The sequence below is a fragment of the Rattus rattus genome, chromosome 1, assembly GCF_011064425.1.
Source record: "Rattus rattus isolate New Zealand chromosome 1, Rrattus_CSIRO_v1, whole genome shotgun sequence".
Taxonomy (NCBI): domain Eukaryota; kingdom Metazoa; phylum Chordata; class Mammalia; order Rodentia; family Muridae; genus Rattus; species Rattus rattus.
The window spans coordinates 145,475,176-145,496,923 of record NC_046154.1 but is presented as its reverse complement, the minus strand read 5'-3'; positions in this window follow the sequence as shown (position 1 = coordinate 145,496,923).

Genomic DNA, 21,748 nt, shown 5'->3' with positions numbered 1-21,748 from the left:
ATGGTCTCTCAGAGTTTTTTACCTGCATTCCATAGCTTCTGAATTTCTTCCGTGAAACGGAGGCTTCTCGTAGCGCCGGCAATGATGTTTTTGTCCCGGGTTTCTCGGCACCAAATGTCCCACGCGCGACCTCCCGCCGGCAAGAAGCACGCGAGACATAGAAATTCTTGCTATGGGTGATACTTTATTCCTATCTCATGGAGAAGCCCCTTTGTCACGCCAACATGGTGTGTTTTATACCCCCTAATGCCGCGCATCCACACCTGATTGGTTGCTTACTCATGACCTCATCAGGCACGCCCCGGAATGGGCAAAGACCTGGCACGAAGGCACTCTTGCACATGCGCACAGTTAACTTCCTGAAGGGGGGGGGCGGCTGGCTGGCGCCATCTTGACTGACTTGGCCTTCAACGTGGGGCGCAGTGGAAGCCAGTGCCAACTAGTGGTGGCGCATGTTATTGCGGCTCTCTACAAAGGACCCAGCCCATTGTGGGTGATGCTGTTCCCAGATTGATAGTCTTGGGTTTTATAAGAGAGCAACTGAGCATGCCAGGGGAAACAAACCAGTATGTAACATCTCCCCATGGCCTCTGCATCAGCTCCTGCTTCCTGACCTGCTTGAGTTCCAGTCCTGACTTCCTTTGGTGATGGACAGCAACGTGGAAGTGTAAGCTGGATAAACCCTTTTCCCCAGCTTGCTTCTTGGTCATGATGTTTGTTCAGGAATAGAAACCCTGACTAAGACATTAGACAAACACACACACACACACAGAGAGAGAGAGAGAGAGAGAGAGAGAGAGAGAGAGAGAGAGAGAGAGAGAGAATACCCAAAATACAGTTCACAAAGCTTAAAAAGGTCAACGAGCTGAAGGGCCCAAGTGAGAATGTCTCAGTTCCACTTTGGAGAGAGAAGAAAGCAACCATGGGAAGTGGGGGTGGGGTCAGGAAAAGAAAGGGGATGGGGTAGGGGTAGAAGGGAAAATGATCTGGTATTGGGTGTGGGGAAAGGGCTGAAGCTCTGAAGGCCAGCAGAAAGAATGGAAACAGGCCACATCAGGAGGAAGAAGGTTGGGAAGACCCTCTAGAATGTACCAGAGACCTGGGAAGTGAGAGATTCTCAGGATTCAAAGGGGAGACCCTAGATGAAATACCCTACAGTGAGGAGAGGGAGCTTATTGAATCACCTCCAGCAGAAAGATAGGGCATCAAGTGAGGGATGGGGTTGCTATCGCACAGTAAAAGCTCTGACCCATAATCTTCCTGTCTGAAAGAAATGCAGGAATGGAGGAAATGGAGAAGAGCCTGAGAAAAAGAAAGTCCAGCAACAGGCCCAAGTGGGATCCAGCTCAAGAGGAGGCCCCAAAACCTGACACAGTTACTGAAGTTATAGGGCATTCACAAAAGGGAATTCTCCAAAAGACCAAACAAGCAGCTGAAAGAGTCAGATGCAGATATGTGCACCCAACCAACAAACAGAAGCTGCTGACCCCTCTGGTTGAATTAGGGAGGAAGCTGAGGAGGAGGGCAACCCTGAAAAAGGACCAGAAGTATCAATTAACCTGGATCCTTGAGATCTCTTAGACACTGGGTCACCAACCAGGAGGCATACACCAGCTGAGATAAGGTCTCCAACACACATACAGCAGAGGGCTCTCAGGTCTGGGTTTAGTCAGAGAAGATGCACCTAACCCTCAAGAGACTGGAGGTCCCAGGAAGTTTAGAAGTCTGGTGGGGTGGGGACATCCTTGTGGAGATGGAGGATTGTGGGGAGGGGGCAAGGAGTTGGTGTGAAATGTGGAATTCTCAGGGGGTGGACCGGGAGGGGAATAAAATCTGTAGTGTAAAATTAAACCAGCAAACAAACTCAAAGGAAAAAACACATGATCATCTTATTAGATGCTGAGAAAACATTTGACAAAAGTCAACATTCCTTTATGTTAAAAGTCTTGGAAATATCAGAAGTTCCAGGCCCATACCTAAACATAGTAAAAGCAATATAGAGCAAACCAGTAGCCAACATCAAACTAAATGGAGAGACTCTTGAAGCAATCCCACTAAAATCAGAGACTAAACAAGGCTGCCCACTCTCTCCCAACTTATTCAGTATAATACTCGAAGTCCTAGCCAGAGCAATCAGACAACAAAAGGAGGTCACAGGGATACAAATTGGAAAGGAAGAACTCAAAATATCACTATTTGCAAATTATATGATAATATACTTACGTGACCCCAAAAATTCCACCAGAGAACTCCTAAACCTGACAACTTCAGCAAAGTGCCTGGATATAAAATTAACTCAAACAAATCAGTAGCCTTCCTTACTTAGCTTTAATTTGGGGATTGTTATTTAAATTTAAGTCCCAATGGCTTATTATCATTTTAGTAAAAATGATATACTGACTTAAGTGGTTTTAAAAGTTTTCAAGGGGTTGGGGATTTAGCTCAGTGGTAGAGCGCTTGCCTAGCAAGCGCAAGGCCCTGGGTTCGGTCCCCAGCTCCGAAAAAAAGAAAAGAAAAAAAAAAAAGTTTTCAACTGGTTATCTCTGAAGAAAAATAAATTCATCTCTCTCTCTCTCTCTCTCTCTCTCTCTCTCTCTCTCTCTCTCTCTCTTCTCTCTTGTCTCTACTACCTCTCAACTTCTCTCCCATGCCCTGAATAAACTCTATTCCACACTAAACAAAAAAAAAAAAAAAAAAGAAAGAAAAATAAATAAATCACTTTCTTCCCATCCGGGGTTTCACTTTGGTATACTTTCTATTTCTCCTGTTGTGAGTCTCTGTGTAATTGTGCGAAGAAAGCAGTAACACCAACCACAAGGCCACAAGGACTTGAGCAGCCATTGCTGTCATTGCAGTTGACACCATGTCAATCAGTCACAACCACTCACCTGACTGCCACGAAGTTATAGACTTTTGTGAGTGACTGTGTGTCATGGGGTCAGCTCAAAACCTGACCCATACCAAACAGTTAATGAAGAGTAAATTCTGTAGAAATCTTTAAAATAAGTACTATGTGTCTTTGTATGTTATTGACCACTCATGCTTTAAATATGTAAAATAATGTTGAAATTTGGGGTCTGTGACATAAAAACCAGTACTATCTGGTCTATTGTAAATAACATTTAGGAGGGATAGCCCTGCCCTGAACAGTGAATAATCTTTTAAAACAACTTATGCTTCTAAAAAATAGAAATAATCAAATAAGTTGGTATATGGATTAAATACCACATAGCTACTAATGTTATCTTACATAAGTAATAAATTATAGTGAAAATTTACATGAATCTCTGTTTTCTCATTCACAAAACCAAGGGCTAGGAGACAAGAACTATTTTTATGTCATTTTCCTAAACAGATTTTTGTGATAATCTGGTTTTCATTTTGTTATTAGAGTGGATTGGGCAATAGGAGTACACTTAGATACAAGTACACTGACCAACAAGACGAATACATGGGAGTAAATAGGAGAGATACTGTGCTAGCTAGGCCAATGCCCCTAAATGTAAGAACTGCCTATCTACTCTGATTTCAACTGACTCTTAGCAGGCAAGTTCTCAAGGACATCATCGTCTCACTAGACTTCAGCAAAGATCTCCCCACTCATTTTCCTCTACTATGCCTGTTGATAAGTAGTTACACTTTACCTGAGTAAGTTATGTTAAATTGGATAAAGCAGCATGTATACACTACAAATGGGGGGATGTGCATGAATGTGAGTGGTATGTCATGTCAGTAGTGTGTGGTATGTATGTGAAATTGTATGTATGTGGGGTGATATGTATATTTGTGTATGACTGTGTATGTGGGGTGTGTGTGTGATTTTATGTTTTAAATATATGATTGTGTATGTAAAGTGTATGTATATGATTGTGTATATGGTGTGTGTATAATTGTGTGTGTGTGTGTGTGTGATGGTATATGTGACTATGTGTGTGAGTCATATATGTAGGGTGTGTACATGTATGTATCTGTGTGTGCAGCGAAGCTCAACTAAAAACCTAAAACTGAATCATGGAAATACCATACTGTATTAGCATGTTTTATTTATTTCTTTCCTTCAGCTATATTTGTAGTCACCCCCCATTGTCCTATTGCCTCACTAATAATTCCTAGTAATAATTCAGCATCTGTTTATTTTAAAGTATACTGTATTGATAAATTGTCATGGGCTATTTAAACTTGTTGAAAGCCAGCTTTGGAACTGAGGAGGCCTCCCCTCTCCTAGCCAGGTCCCAGTGTGTTTGTTTCAAGTGATTATCTCAGGATGTCTGCTCTCAGAACCCCTAATGAGCCCTGGGTCTGTAGTAGGGAAAAGATGAGAAAACAAAACATCCCAGGAATACAAGCATTGGATCCTTGAGAGCATGTAAAACATTAGCAAGGTCACTGTTTATCTCACGGGGTAAGAGTGGGAAGCCGGAATTCACCCTTGGAGATGACGCAGACTATATCAGGAATTCCAATTGGCCTTTACAGTGGCTCTTGCCACCTTCTGCTCAGTGATTGGTAGTGCTCAATCTGATGCTATTTGGTCTTTTACTTGGTAGCCTCAGACAGGGAACAGCCTGCTCTGTCTGGGTCGCTCTCCTCTGGGAACTCTAACTGACCGATTTGGTAGGGCCCCCAGGCAGTGTCTGCTGCTGTTTATCTGGAGTATTGTTTCCTATATCAGTCAGACTGCTCCCACCATCTCAGGTGGGTGCTGTGAACACCTACTTGACAGTGTTTTATGTTCCACCTGCTTCTTTTATGTGCTACATGCTAATTACTCTCTCTTGCTATACATAGGTTCAATCATTCAAAACTGAAAGCACTGTGGTAACTATTGCAGATTGTTCTCTGGACAACACAGAACATTTATTATGTTATTTGAGAAGTGTTAGTTTAAATGCATTCTTAAACATTCCTGTCAATCTCTCACTGCTGCATACAATTGGTGACAGCTGACTTTAAATGTAACCCCCTGACTCACCGTCTCACCAAGACTCCAATGGGTGCTTTATTTTTGAGAACCCATTAATTAAATGCATGAAGTCAAGGTGTCCTTGGGTCCCTATCTCACAGTTATAGTTGAGTGACATTTGCTAATGAGTCTGTCTGTCGAATTTGTATATACTTCAATCGCAGAGTTTTAGCCATCCTCCAAGGTACTTTCTGTGCTCTGAGGTGAGAAGATCACATGTTAATAAGAACTGAAATAGTTTTCCAAAGGCACTAGCGCCAGACTGACTGATCTACTGATGTCTGCCTTGATAAAATGAATGACACTCAGTCTTTGCAATCAGAGGTGCAGGAGACCAAATTTATCTATGAGGGATTTAGCTTCCCTTCAGGCAGCATTCTATCCAGAAAGCAATCTCCAGCTAAGCCCCATACCAGGTTGCTAGGGAAGACAAAAATCCGTGCAGTGGATTACGGTGGACACCCTGCCCTTAGCAAGGCACATGCTGCTTCTATAGCATGGGGAATGACTTTCTGTTTCAATTAAAAGCAAAGCCTGTGGCTTCCTGTGACTTCCTCTCAGACCGAGAGAAGCTCAAGGCACACGCTGACTTTGTAAACTCTTTCTTATAGGGAAAACTAAAATATCTGGCTAAAATATCTCCATATAAGTAACACTTTACAGTTAGGGGATGTGACTCTGAATCAACAGCTGGAAAATCCAATTCCATTAGTAGCTAAAACAGGCCTGAACTGATAGGTCTGCCAACAAGATGACGCCCCAACGACTTTCACCACTGGCTAGCATTATCCAGCAGTTAAGTCACCATGTCAGCCCAAGCTGTAATGTAAGTTTTCTGCCTGGTATGCCTTGACTCCCCAATTCATCTAATTTCTCCAGGTGTCAAACCACACCTCACTAGGATTCCATAGACTCAAGTTTCACGGAATGTTGCTTGCTGTGAGTACACTATGCTGGAAACATAGATAGATGTGTCTTTACACAATGTCAGAATTGATCAGAAACTATGGCAAGTTCAATAGTGTCAATTTGCCATGTATTCCTCCTTTTCTTGTTATCTATCCCAAGTTTAGTTACTAGTATTAGCCTTTGGATCATGCATTACACATCACACATTAATTATAACCATAAGTATGTGTGTCCGGTTTGACCTCTTAGCAGCTTCAAAGAGGCCGCAGAGGCCACAGAGGCCACAGTTAGGAATGAATAGGGATGCAAAAGTATCTGTATGGATAACAACAAACTGAGCCGAGCTGCAGAGAAGGGGAGAAGCTGTGTGGCTGCTAGCTGTTGGCCATAGGGTCAGGCTGTAGGGTTAGAGTTGAGCTGGAGGAGTGAGGTGAAGGAAAACAAGTCTGGATGAATGAACAGGAGAACAGATGAACACATGACAATTGGAGTGGCTGTGGGGATTGAGTCAAAATAAAGCCCTGAGACTCTTTGGAATCTTCTGCCTATGGGTTCTCGAGGCAAAGCTGGGTGACTAGGTGATAGGTTCGTGAGGATCATTGCCATGGTAATACTAGATGTCTTCCTCTTTATGGAGTTCAGATGAGGGTCTTCAGATATCCATGGTCTCTTTTTTCTGATATGATGTTAATGGTTCATGTGTCCTGATGATACCACCCTATGCAGGGTGGTACCTTTTTCTATTCCCAGGAGTTTACCAGTCTGGAATGTGTGGGCACAAGACAGATGGTGCAACCATCCTCCAGCCTCAAAATGGAGTCAAAAGCTGCTTGTAAAACAGTCTGAAAAACCACCCTTTTACACAATATGGAGTAATAGAGCAGCATCTCAACAATGCTCCCCAACCCAGAAGCCTCAGGAGTCAGAGTCTGCAATTATAAATTTCAGGAGAAGGGATCATGGAGGCTAGAACATGCCCATTGTATCTGAAGACCTCAACAATTTCCAATGTGCTCTCACATGTCAACAGCTCCTACTCATCCTGTCAAATACAGTTGTATGCCAAATGCATATACCTTCTCCGAGGAAAACAACATCACATTTGAAGTGTGTGGGCTCAGTATTCACAATTGCCTGTGATACTGTTGTGCCTCTGCTAGTCTAAAGCATCCTCCATGACAATCCTTCCCCAACTTTCTCCATACCATGACAAATACATAAACTTGCCAGGAACAATAGGAAGTGCAGAACAATCCCAGCTCACTTCCTACCAGTCAGCCAAGGGTCCAGCCATCTGTCCCCCGTTTTACTTCCACCTCCAGACACTTGATTTCAACATATAAACAAGTGCAGAGACCAGCTGTCATACATTCCATAGTATATATACCCTACCATAAAATTTGGCAAAGAAAGACAGGCAGAACTGGGCCAAATTGAAATGTAACTGTGAAGTTGACAAGATCTCCCTTTTTGCCTTCCTTTTTCACATATTAGAGTCCCCTTCACATCCAGGCTGCCACACTCTACCAGTCTATCCTTCCCTTAGGCTTATTCTAGTGCTTGAAGGTTATCTTTGGGATGGGGTTGGTTGTCTCTCCTGAAAAGCCCTTGATTTTCTGAATTTCTCCTTATTAAAAAAATTCCTTGTAAAAGCTCTTCTCATAAATGAGATCAAATCCCTCCCCCCCTCTCTCTCTCACACACACACACACACACGCACCACACTCACACACTCACAGGTATGCACGCACATGTACTCACACATACATATACATATACTGTTCATTTTCCCCCACTGCATTCAGTTTTAACAACTCACATTTAACAACTAGTTAACTGAGAATGAAACCTCATGCTGCAACAATGAATAAAATATGATTTCTGCATTTAAGGAGCGTATGCTTTTAGCTAGTGGGAACAATTTAGACTACATACCATTTGAACCAAAAAAAGTAACCCAATTATCCAAGTGCCTCAGCAAAAAGATATAGAAACAAACATAAAGACAATGGGTAGGAAAAACCTGAGGATGATGGATGAATGGCTGAGTCTAGATAGCATATATATATATGTATATATATATATATGTATACATAAACATATACTGTGACAGACTGTCACTCTAATAAGTGAGTCATTTCTCTCTCTTTGCCAGCAGAAAAGGTAAACATCTTTCTGAGATTAACTTAGCACAAGGCGAGTGTAAGGAGGGTTTGGATGCATCCCTGGTGGAGGACATGCTTTAGGTCAGGAGGTTATGCAAGAGGCACCTGACCTTGATCCCTACTTAGCCCCTCAACATTGCCTTTAGCAATCTGGGTTTTTGGCTGTTTGCTTTCTTGTTTTCTTTTGAGATGGACTTTCAGAGTGCTATTCATCTAGATGGTTCAGTGGCCAAAAGCACTTACAACACAAGCCTGAGGTTCTCTGTTTGACCATACAGATGTGTGTGTGTGTGTGTGTGTGTGTGTGTGTGTTTGTGTGTGTGTGAGTGTGTATGTGTCTGTGTGTGTCTCTGTGAGTGTGTGCGTGTAGTGTGTGTATGTGTGTGTATGTGTGTGTCTTTCTGTCTGTGTGTGTGTGTGTTTTAACAGTGCATCTGTAACCAAGCTCTTTGAGCCATGAACACGTGCACACACACACACACACACACACACACACACACACACACACACCACCACCACCACCACCACCACTACTACTAATAATAATAATAAAATTTAATTTAAAAAAATTGAGTTAGTCTTCACAACCCTGTCTTCTCAGAAAAAAAATTTAAATGCAAAATATTCTTCTGAAAAAAAAAGATAATGTTAACTAAACATAACAAAGTTGGAATATAATATCCTTACGCATTTGGAGGCAGAAAATCCTCTAGTAGCAATACCATAAGAAAGCATCTGTCCGAGCTCTATGAGGAAAGGCCTGCTGAACATGAGGATCTGAGCTCAATCTCCAAAGCTCATGTAGAAAGTTGACCATGGTGGCTTGTACGCGTTGTGCAGGGACTCAGAAGGGACATATCTTGGGATCCCTGGCCATGCAGCTTAGTGTACTTGGTAAGGCCAAGGTCAATGATAAACCCTTTTTCAAAAATAAAAAAGAACAAGATGGTCAGCAGCTGAGGAATAACACCCACATTTGTAGGGCAGATGGGCCTTTGCTGCCAGACAGACATAGGAACTGATAAGGCTGAGTGAGCTCACACCCTAGGAATCTCAGACACTTGAGGTACAGAATTTCTGTACCTGCTGTGGATCCTGCAGTGAATCCTGCTGTGGGTAACTTGGACATCCAACTGAGGACCATGGGTCACGTAGCATAAACACCGAGAGTTCTCCATGCTAATGAGGCATCTAGATAGGCCTCCAGCATTCAGCCAATGAGCTTCCCTTCCGGGGAATTCCTTCCCACAAACGGGATTTAATTCCTGGTTTACCTGAATAGAGAGTATACATTCACATCCAACATCAAATAAACCAGTATGAACAAGCAAGGATCTTCTCTTAATTAAGGATCGCCACAGGGAGGGCCTTCATCCTAAAGAGCCTCACCTTCTCCCCCAGCCCCTCTGTACTTTCTGTGATCACTGGCAACCAGACCTGGTTTCCCTAAGCTGGCAGCACCCGGGTACACAGGAGACTGGGAACCACGGCATCCATCCCAGTTCTTGCTATTCCTCCTTAAAGTCAGACGAAGGGAAACATGGACTGTGGCTCGCCATTAGATTCTGTTCTGCCTCCCCTGGGTGGCTTGCTGGATGCACTCCACACTTCCCAGGGGCAAGACAGGACACAGTACAACACAGGTGTGTGCTCTGACCTCCACATTCGTGAGTACCTACAGGCACACAAACCCTGACACACACAGGAACTTTCATACACACAGACACACATAGAAAGGATGTGCCGGTCTACACTCAAATTAATAGATTATACCAGGTATTAGATGAAGGAGAGCAGAAATATAGAACTAACACACAAGGGCTATATTGTATATAAAATATATAAAGGGTATAGAATAAAAATATGATTTATAAATTTATAAATTACCCGAAATAGCATTGAACTCATTACATACTCAGAGTAGACTGTTTGTTTCTTTTGGCATAATACCTGGAAACTCAACACGTCAATAGCGTGAAACCAAACATTCAGTGTTGTGCATGTCCTTGTAAATTTTGTAAAGTGTTACACATAGCTCTTGTAACCACAGCCATGCACTTCAGGAAACTGAGCCCAAGCACAGGGATGAGCCAGGGGGGCAAAGAATTGGTGTACGAAGAGTAATAATTAAGGACTTTCCAAGAATGCAGAACTAAAGTCAGTCCTGCGGCAACATAAGGAAAGTCTTAACTAAAAAAGGGGTGTCACCCAATATTTTGAAATTATAATTGACCTTTCAGCATTATGTTACACTGAGTTTAGGACTTGTTAACAGTTGACACAGAAGTGTGAGCCCCTACACAGTCCTCATTGTGTCTCCAGTTTGATCTAGAGTATAATTTTCTTTAATATACACAAATTTCAAGTCTTTGCCAAATGAGTTCTTCAAAAATGCACATTAAATAGGATTATACGCATTGGCACATAAAAATTCTTGTGAGAAGCTCCAGGCAGTCCCAGTTTAAACCCTGCTTCCTTTCCAAAAATAAATTTGAAAGTTGGTTAAAGGGAGGAATCTTCTTGTGGAAATGAATGGCAGCTATTTTCCTGACAGGAAGTCAGGATCATGATGCATCTAAACCATAGTTTCAACAGCACAGTCTAAATTCTGGGGCCAGGAAGAAGAGCCCGCTGGGTTGGGCAGGAGGAAAGGGAAACCAGAGAGATGCTTCTCCTTCCCGATGCCTTATCCCTTAGGATACTACAACAAAATACCTCGCATCGAGTGGCTTATGAAGACAGGACGTTATCTATGACAGTTCTGGAGGTTGGGAGTCCAAGAGCAAGGTGCAAGCAGACTCAGTGCCTTAGGAGACTATAGCCTCAGACTCAGCCGTTTGCTCTTGGAATTGTTTTTCTTTTGTTTTGATTTTTAATTTGCTTTCTTGCTGTGTTACATAAGTGAGTCTTGATGTCACCATGTATCCCAGACTGGCCTCATACTCACTTGCCTGCTTCATACTCCTGAGTGCTGGGATTATAGACATGTCACAGTCAACTGCAGTGAAATACTATTAAGTACGTAGGTTTCATGATGTCATTTGATGTATAGATTTATTTATTCTGCCTAACTATAAATTCTTTCACTCTGACAGCTACTATTTTCTTCCCTAATAACCACGATGCCAGTCTCCTATTTATTTGGTGCTTTATAAAATATCCTACAGTAGGTAAATAAAAGTGTTTTTTTTTTTGCGGTTGTTATGGTTGTTGTTTTGGGTCCCTTATATATTTTGCCTAACATGGTGTCTTCCATGTTCCTTTGGGTCACCACAGTTGCCATACTTCTACCGTGTCTTTACCATCCATCTGCCAGCAGACGTTTGGGCAGATTCCTTGTCTGCCCTTTCGTAAAATCCTAGGATGAACTTGGATGTCTCCTACACATACACATTTCTTTACTTTGCAAAGCACGATCTGCAGAGGATTACTGGGTCACGTGGTTGTTCCAGTTTTAGTGTTTGAAGGAACTCCATATTACTCTCCATAAAAATTACAAATCTTTACACCCTCATGCTTTGCACACTCATGCACAGGGTTCCTTACTTTCAACAAACACCCTGACACTTTTTTGTTGTATGTATGTATGTATGTATGTATGTATGTATGTATGTATGTATGTAAGTATGAATATGTTGGGAAAGGTATGTGCACAAGAGTTCAGCTGCCTCCAAAGTCAGAAAAACACATTGTATCCCCTGGAACTGGAGTTACAGGAGGTTGTGAGCTACTCAATATGGGTGCTGGGAACCGAGCCTGAGTCCTCTGAGAGGAATGTGCTCACCAACTTAAACACTCACATTAGCTCCACCAACTCTCTAGTCTTAATATCCAGAGCCAGCAGAAGGAGAGGCAGCATTGAGAGGAGCATTTGCAGTCAGTTTGCCCTGTCTCTTGGCAATTTTCTTGTTAGCCAGGAGTATACCAACTGGACTGCAATTTCTCTAGTTGTTGTCCCTTCTGGCTTTTAGCAGATTAGATTGTCATTTAGGAAAAAGAAACATCAATAGAGCTGGAGAGGTGGCTGAGCAGTTAAGAGCACTGGTTGCTCTTCGAGAGGACCTGGGTTTGATTCCTAGAACCTATGTAGTGGCTCACAACCATCTATAACTCCAGGGTCAGGGACCTAGTACCCTCTTCTGGCTTCTGCAGGCACCAGACACGCATGTGGCACACAGACATACATTCAGGCAAAACTTCATACATAAGACAAATAATATTTTTAAAAAGAAATAAAAAGAAGCAATAGATTGCCCCAGTGAGTGAGTATGAGTAGCAGCAACAACCAGCCCTGGCGTGTGTGCAGATGTCTGGAATCTCCAGTGCTGTTCATGTTAACTCCTGGGCCAGCTTGGCATTCGCTTTGAAATATCTGGACATCACGTGGCTTTTCCTTTTGTCTTCCCTTTAAGCTGTTCAGCACTACCAGGCTAAATACCCCTCATCTCCTTTATCTGTGACCTGTTTTGTTTGAAGTATCATGGATCACTGTCCTGACCTAATTGTGACGTCTGGTACACACCCGAGAGGATGCCATCCCTCTTCTTTGCTGCTGAGCTTGGGTCAGGAGGCAGCAGGTGAGGAGCTGGGAGTGTGGCAGGAAGGCCTAGCGCAGTGTGAATCCTTGGTGCTGTTGATGCTGGCACAGCCAGAGGAATGACCCCATCCTCTCGCCTATCCTCTGTCTCCAGCACGGCAGAGTCACAGAAACCTAGGGTCAAAGAGGAGCTTTTCCATTTACGACCTGGGTGATGTTTAGAAACTGACTTTAGCTGAAGTTTCCTTCTTTGAAAACAGATAACATGCTGTTTCTTTAGACAAAATTAGGATTTGCAAAGATATCAAAATGTCCAACTCCTCATCTGCCCCTTTAGTGCCACTGTCTGTACTGCCCCTTCGTTAGTCAGATTCATAAATACCATTCCCAACCCTTCTTTTTGTCATTTTACCTTAATTTTGTATATCCTAGCTAAATATGATTTTCTTTCTCCCAAGATTAGTGTTTTTCTTCCACATAATTCCTTATGTGTGTAATGAATGAATTATAAAGTGTCTTGAATCAAGTTACATAACAAAAAGCAAAAAAAGACCAATGTTCCTGTAGAGTAGGAAGATACACATTCAGGATAATGTTGTGTATATACCCTCTTGGCAATAAGGAGTATGCCAGTCTCACAAACACATACAGCAGCCATAAATCAAAATTTCCTATTTTTCAACATGGATACAAATAGGTTCTTGGCACTTTGTGTGAAAGTGAATAAGGTAGTTCAGGCTTTATCACGTGACCTATTAAGAAACAAGTTTTACAGTTGGTAACATAGCTCAGAGGCAGACCACTTGTCTAGAAAGCACAAGGCACTGGGTTCAATCCCTAATGGCACCAAAATGAAATAAGTTAGAACAAACAATGCAGTGCTACCCAAGCGCATCTGTTCTCCAGCTGTTTAAGTAAAGCTAGCACAAATTCCCCTAGAATTTACTACATTCCTAAGCGTTCACTTTCTTTAGATACATCTATGCTTTGGGCATCTAGACATGCCTAGGTCAGATGCTTCACCTTGTCTCTGACATGAACATGACAGGGTTTAATGGCCAACAGAATTTTATTCTACCAAACCATTCATGAGTGACCTCTACTCACCAAAGCTTCCATAGAAAAGCAAATGCCATTAACAGGTAATCTGGTATTGGTATTAGTCTTTTTGTCATACTGTAAAATACTTGTGACTGAATACCTTAAAAGATATGTGTGTTGGTTTGGTTTTATAGCTTTGGAGTCAGGAAAGCTAGAGAGCATGGAGCCAGGATTTTCTCGGCATCTATTGAAGTCCTCTGAGTCATAGCATGCGGAGGAGCATGTGAGTACAGAGGGGCAGAATGTGTGTGAAAGGGACAGAGGTTAGCTGACTACTTTCTTACTGCTGCTCTCTTGATAATTAGTCCAGGCCTGTAGACCGAAGTTCTGCCTTCAAGAGCTCCTCCAATTTGGAAACGCCAGCTCAGGCTGTTGATGAACACAGTATCCATTCTCCTTTATGAACTAATCATCTCTCACTAAGCTCTGCCTCTAAAGGTTGCACTATGTTTCAATACCATCACTTTAGAGACCAAGGTTTAGCATCATTGACCTGTAGCTCTGCACGTTTATTGTCCACTTTGCTTATTTTAATCTTTATCCTACCTACTCCATTCACTTACTTTTTAAAAAAAGAGTCATTTATTATTCTGTGTGTGTGCACACACACACGTGCACGTGTATGTGTGCATGTGCGTGTGCATGTGTGTGTAGGAACCCATGGAGGTCAGAAGAGAACATCAGATCTCCTGACTGAATTGTAGGCAGGTTTAGCTGCCTGCTGGGAACCAAATAGTGGTGCTATAAGAGCAGTAAATGCTCTTAACAGGAGCCCACATTCCCTTCCTCTTATTCCTTCCCTCTGCCATTTCTTTCTGTAGCAAACCAGCAGAACTCCTACTGAATCCTTTGAGGCCTTGGTTCTGTCTTCTCATTTGTATTTTAATTAAGATTTCTGTTCTTATATTTCTTTTCTTTGCTTTTCCTTGATTTGGCTCAGCCTTGGTGTGGCAAGTCTCTAATCCCAGACACAAGGAGAGGAAAGCAGGAGAATCATGAATTTAAAGACAACCTGGGATACATATCAAGATTATCTGAAAGAAAAGAGAAGAAGAGAAAAATAAGAACCTTTAAACACAATCAATAAATGTTCATGTTCTTCCTCAAAAGAATCTCTCTGCTCCTGGAAACTTTTAACCAGATGGCTAGTCCTGCCAAGAGGCCCTTCCTGTCTTTGAGGCATGATGAAGTCACCCCAGTGTTCTAAGAATAATACTATTCAAACTCTTTGCTCCCACAGCCAAAATGAAAGCAATTACCCACATCCTTTATTCTTTAGTTTATTTTATAATTTAATAAAGTCAGAATTAAATTGCAGAAAGTTGGTAAGCTTAGGAGCCAGACAGGCAGCAGTAGAGTCCTTAATTTTCTTATAAATTTCTCTCTCCTCTTTAAATAAAACCTGTATCTATCTTTATTATGCAGTGTGATATTTAGGTATATGAATATATTGGGAAATGGTTAAGCTGATAGCCACCAGCATCCCCTTACACTCTTGTCTATTCGTCTGCTAAGAACATTTAAGACATAGTCAAAATAATTTTCATTATTAGTAACTAGTCCACAGTACTGTGCCAGCTGTGGGTGGCAAAGAGGACCTTAAACAGAGACTTTCTCCTCTGAAAGTAGGAATAATACCCACGTGATCCAGCTGTTGGAAGCAGGGGGCTGCTGTTTCAGACTTCAGTAAGTGTAAAGTAAGTTATCGCCCAAAGATAGAGCTACACCAGTCCTCAGCCATGATCTTTCAAATTAGGATAAGATGCCACCACTCCATGATCTACCTTCCACAGAGGGAAAGTCTTGGGCAAAGATAGTAGGTATACCATACACCGTCAAAGGACCATCCTGGCCTTCTGGGAAGGGGAGCATTGTTCCACTACTGTCATTACCATCAATGAGTGGCCACAAAACTTATTGTCACTGGAGCTTATAGGTACAGCTAGACCCTGCAACCACAACAGAGCATATATTGCTGTACCCATTCTAACTCACAAGCCCTTTGAGGAGGGTATCATAAAAGACCTCTGCAGTGAGAATCAGCCACCCAGTTCATACCACATGGGAACTGACTGTGCCATCATCCAGGATGCAGAACCAAAGCTTGAGGCCTACACACAGTGCCACCTGAATGAGCCTCTTTCTTTGGAACTCAGCTGACACCAGCATGGCATTCAGCAAAGAATTGAGTCTATCCTTGGTAATTTGTTAATGGCTAATTAATAAGTCAAGTATCACATTCTTCTGTTTGTGCCTGTGGACACAGAAATGTTATGAAAGTTCAAACAGTCAGTACTCTGAAGTGTAAAATATTGGAATGTCAGACTTCACAAGCTCCCATTCACTCTAGCAAACCTACCTCATTTAATAATTATAATAATCAGTTTCACTACATGTTTCCCTGGCTAAGCCACCAGGCTGGCTCCCACAGAGGTCTAGACTCAAATACCACAATCTCAGGGGGAAGATTTTTAAATGAGTATGTTTTGTTTCATTCTGTTCAGGTTGAGGCTATTAAAATGATCACTTCCTGATCATTACCAGAGTGTCCTGTATGATATATGCTATCATTTTAAAGCCATAGGCTACACACAGCTGGGTGGAGAAGAGCAAAGCACTGACTTTTAATTAAGAGTTTAAAGCCATCGTACCAGACTCGAGATAGAAATACTTTGCCCAACAAAAATGGAGCATCTCCTAGTCGAGTGTGGAGCCTGAATAGAGCCTGCACAGCCTGCACCTAAACGCTGTTGGATTTGCAGAATTTATTCAATATGCACGCATGCATGCATTATTTTTGTCACTAGAGGGCAGGAAATTAAAGAACATTATTCCTAAAACCCTGAAAGGCACAATTGCTGTATTTAGAAAATCATAATCGTTTCCTCAAAGAATGAAATAAATCAGTGACTGTTGCCCTGGTGAATAATTCATGAAAACTAATAAATGTAACAAATGACAAACCCAATTGTTTTTGCCTTATAATAATTTTTCTAGGAAAGATATATAAATTTTTATTGGATGATAACCTTGCAAATGAACATTTCTCCTAACACGAAATACATCTTTTGTTTAGTAGTTTCATTTGCTGTGGAGGGGGAAAAAAGTGCCTTTTGCTCTTTTGGCTGTAGCTATTTATCGTGCCATAGGTTTCCTCTGTTTAACCCATTAGTTTTTGTTTAAATTGGACAATGGGGCTCCTGTTGATTTCCCATTGCCCCGTGAGGTACCCTCCTGTAACAAATGCATCTGTGAAAGGATTGTCCTGGATGAGTAAAGGTTTTGTACACCTGAAACTTTCACACTTACCAAGTGAACCAGAGAAAGCTCGGCACTTTCCTATACTGCTTGAATCCCAAACCTGATGGCAGTGTTAAGAATGTGTTAAAATAATGCAAGAAGAATGAGAATGAGAATGTGGTCACAGAACTCTAATGAAATGAGTCCAGACGTGAGCTGATCATTAGTCCAGTCCTGGTCAGCTGAGTAAAGGCCTCAACTGAACCCGTGGTCTATCCCTACATGCAGAGGGACTCAAGAGTGGTGATGAGGGTCCGGACCTGGAAGGTAGCTGCTCAGATTGTCCACCATCTGCGCTCTGAGAAATTAGAAGAAAGCAGAAAATGAGACTGAAGTTTAGACAGATAAAATGGAAGGAGGAGACAGAGGTAACTGACTAACCCTGCTGGCTTTGAATACATGGGGATGGGGCACGGTTAAGCAATCGGAGTGGCCCCTGGCTGACAACACAGCAGAGATGGACTCCTGTAGCCTTGAGTGACAGAATTCTGACAAGTGAATGAATAAGGAAACAGTTCTTCCCCTTGCACATTCTAGAAAAGAGCGAAACCCACTGATTTTTGTCCAGTGAGTCGCCTCTAGAGCTACAAGGTCACATATCCCTGATAGGAAATTTGTGTGACCAAGGTGCTCCAGATTTAACACGTTTTCTCGTTTGCTTTGTTTTGAATATTTGCATAAACATAGCGAGATCCTTGGAGGTAGGATCCAACTCTAAACACAGCAGCACTTGGTGGTTTCATGTACAGCTAATCGCACAGTCCAAAAGTAACCTCAGATACCATTTTTAACAGTTTATATGCGAGGCAAGTTTCCCAGCATGGACTTTTCTGCTTGTGGCTTCCTGCTGGTGTTAAAAATGTCAGATTTTTGGAGCATCTTCGATCTTGTCTTAGGGTTGTTTAACTTGCGATTGATCTATTTCTGTTATTTGGTCCCTTACTCTGTGGAAATTTGTTCTGTCTTCCTGGAAAACTGCATCTGACCCTTGTTAAGGGGCTGCCTTCTACTGCCCTGCTGGTTTTAGTTCTGTATTTTGCTCACACTTCTGGAACATGGCCTCTCAGACGTTCCTCTCCCAATCATTACTTTCCGTAAGCTCGTTTCAGTTAATCCACAGCTCTGCTAACATGTCCTATAATAAACGGTTTGTGAGCCTCTGACAAAATCACCGAGAACTTTTTAGGAGCAGAAGGGACAGTGTGGTTGGCACAGTGATGTGTATGGCGTGGGAGAAAAAAGCAATAATTGCCTGGATGTTGAAGCATAAAATGAGGCACAAAGAATAAGCAATGAAGAGGCAACCAGGGTCAAAAAGGGAGCCAAGGCCATGTTAAATCCCATCTTAACCTGTAGGCAGCAGGGAACCCTTCACAGACTTTTGGGCAGAGATAAGCACTGTTTAAATAACTAACTGATCATGGGCAATCAGGCTTAAAGCCATCAGAAAAGGGATGTTAGGAAAATGAAGCATTAGGATACATTTCGATTTTTGGATTTTTTTTAATTTACATTTCAAATGCTATCCCCTTTCCTAGTTTCCCTTCCATCCCTCCTCCCCCTTTTTCTATAGGGTGTTTACCCACTGCTTCCTGACTCCCTGTCCTGACGCTCCCCTACACGGGGAAGGTCCAGCCTTGGCAGGACCAAGGGCTTCTCCTCCCATTGGTGCCCAACAAGGCCATCCTCTGTTACATGGGTCTGTCCATGTGTACACTTTGGATGGTGGTTTAGTCACTGAGAGCTCTGGTTGGTTGGTATTGTTGTTCTTCCTATGGGGTTGCAAACTCCTTCAGCTCCTTCCATTCTTTCTCTAACTCCTCCAATAGGAACCCCATTGGTTGGTTGGCTGCGAGCATCCGCCTCTATATTTGTCATGCTCTGGCAGAGCCTCCCAGGAGACATCTATATCAGGCTCCTGTCAGCATGCACTTCTTGGCATCAGCAATATTGTCTGGGTTTTGTGCTGTATGTATATTGGCTGGATCCTCAGGTGGGGCATGCTCTGAATGGCCATTCCTTCTGTCTCTATTCCAAACTTTGACTCCACATCTCCTCCTATGAATATTTTTGTTCCCATTAGGACACATTCGTAGAACTCCAGTTAAGCTAAGGGTAGGGATAAACCAATAACAGGAAGGCCAGTTGGTTAAAGATGATCCACATAGAGTCTAGGTCATGAAATTAGCAGAAATCTGTGGTGGGTTACACGTGGGATTTAAATGAGAGGAGGCGGTGTCATGACCAGCTCTCAGAGTCTTTAGATGATGGTGGTGCCTCTAACACCAATAGAAACATCCAGAACAGGGAACTGTTCATTGAGAGAGAAGAGAGTTTTGATATATTCTATGGGATATGCTATCTATCTCTTAGCTGATTGTTTGAGCCTGAAATCAAGGACAGTGTCTAAGTAGTAAATATAAATATTGAAGTCATCAGTATATGGTATGTGGGATGGGAAACTTGTAGAAGAAGAAACAGCTCTTAGGAAGGTACAGAGAATGAAAGAAGTCAAGAACCTCACATTAGACCTCAGGCAAACAGTAAAAGTGTAGCTAAGAGGGAGCAGCAAAGGACCAGAAATAGAGGAGTCAGTAAGATAGGAAGAGAATCAATAGGATGTAATGGAAACATTAGACAAAGAGGAGAGATCCCAGAAGTGGCCAGCAATGACATAAACGTAAAACATTCCCTGGCCATGACATAGCCATAGCTATAGGTGGACTTCCGCTATCAAAGGCACTGACAGAGGTGAAGGGGGCCCAGGCAGGGAACAGGCGCACGTGAGGAAGTAGGGAAATTGCTGTCTATCTCTCCGTCTCTGTCTCTGTCTGCCTCTGTCTCTGTCTCTGTCTCTGTCTCTGTCTCTCTCTCTCTCTGTGTGTGTGTGTGTGTGTGTGTGTGTGTGTGTGTGTGTGTGTGTGTGTGTGATAGTTATTCTTGGTTGTCAGCTTGACTACATCTAGAATTAACTAAAACTCAAAAATGGAACAGCACACTTGTGAGGAATTTTGGGTTTTTTTTTGTATGTATGCATATATGTATGTATGTGTGTGTATGTGTGTAGTTGATTTTGCTAAATTTGAAGTAGGAAGATCCACTTTTAATACAGATCTTTGAGGTGTGAAGACAAATCTTTAATCCAGATCATTTGAGTTGGGGAAGCCTACCTCAAATCTGGGCCAGTCCCTCTGCTGGAAGCCTCTATAGGAACATGGATGAAGGAAACAAGCTCTTTGCCTGCTTACTCTTTCCTTACTAGCAAGTTCATTACTTCACTGGCATTAAAGTATACTTCTTTGGGATTCCAGAGTATAATGAAGACCAACTGACACATCTAGCCTTATGGACTGAACAACTACTGGGTTCTTGGACCTTCCATACATAGGCAGCCATTGTTGTTTTCTAATAAATCTCCCCATGTACATATATATTATATGTATACATATACATATATATATGTGTGTGTGTGTGTGTGTGTGTGTGTGTGTGTGTGTAATATGATGGCTAATCTTTTTTCAACCTTACTGTATATGTAATTAATTAAAACTCTAGAATGTAACATATATGTCATATATATATATGTGTGTGTGTGTGTGTGTGTGTGTGTGTGTGTGTGTGTGTGTGTGTGTGTGTGTGTGTATAGCTTACTTTGACTTCAGTGTTTTCTTCAGAAATCTTCATAACAGGGCTGGAGAGATGGCTCAGCGGTTAAGAGCACCCGACTGCTCTTCCAGAGGTTATGAGTTCAATTCCCAGCAATCACATGGTGGCTCACAAGCATCTGTAAAGAGATCTGATGCCCTCTTCTGGTGTATCTGAAGACAGCTACAGTGTACTTATATATAATAAATAAATAAATCTTTTAAAAAAAAGAAATCTTCATAACAAACTGCCCAAGAACTTCTAGAGAGTTTTTCATACCAAATTTAAGCATGTACATTACCACAGGCAACTATGCTTGAAGTTGTGAGGAGAAAGAATCCAAGGGAAAAGAAACAAAACAGTCTTGTCAATTTACCAGGTAAACAATGACAGAAGACGAAACAGCTGTTTGAGGAGGAACCAGCAAGATAGTTTATGAAATTGGAAGAAAGGTTACTCACTGTGATATCACCTTTTTGATGAAGAAACTGAAATGCAGAAATAATACAGAATTTGCCCAAGGTGTATTTAATTACTATGTGAAACTATGAGGAATGCTAGATTCAATGGAGTGTATACAAGTGAAACTTGTATAGAACAAGTTTCAGGGAATGAAAAGCTCCAAGTATGGTGGTAAATGCCTTTAATCCCAGTACTCAGGAGACAGAGACATGCAGGTCTCTGAGTTCCAGTCAGTTTGTTTGTTTGTTTGTTTGTTTGTTTGTTTGAATCTGGGAGTTGAAAAGCAGGGCAATGGAGTTGAGTTCGTGGCAGCTAGTTTGTGAGTTCAGAGGCAGTTTCTACAGGGTCAGCTTTACAGAGACAGGTTGTAAAGAAAACAAGCTAGACACAGGTAAAGGCAGAAGAAACCAGAGAATAAGAAGGACCCAGAAGATTAGAACAGATTGCTGGGGTTAGTTTGAGACTAATCGGAGCAATTCAGTGAGAAGCTGAAAGAAGTCAGATTGAATCAGTCAGCTTAGAGAAGAGTTTGGGCCAGAACAGCTGAGTTGAAACAGCCAGCCAGAGTTCAGAATGAACTAGAAAGGGTGAGTTTATTCAGCAGTAAGCCTCCAAGATGACAATTATGTCAGGTCAATAAAACCTACTTGTACAGTGGTTAATATC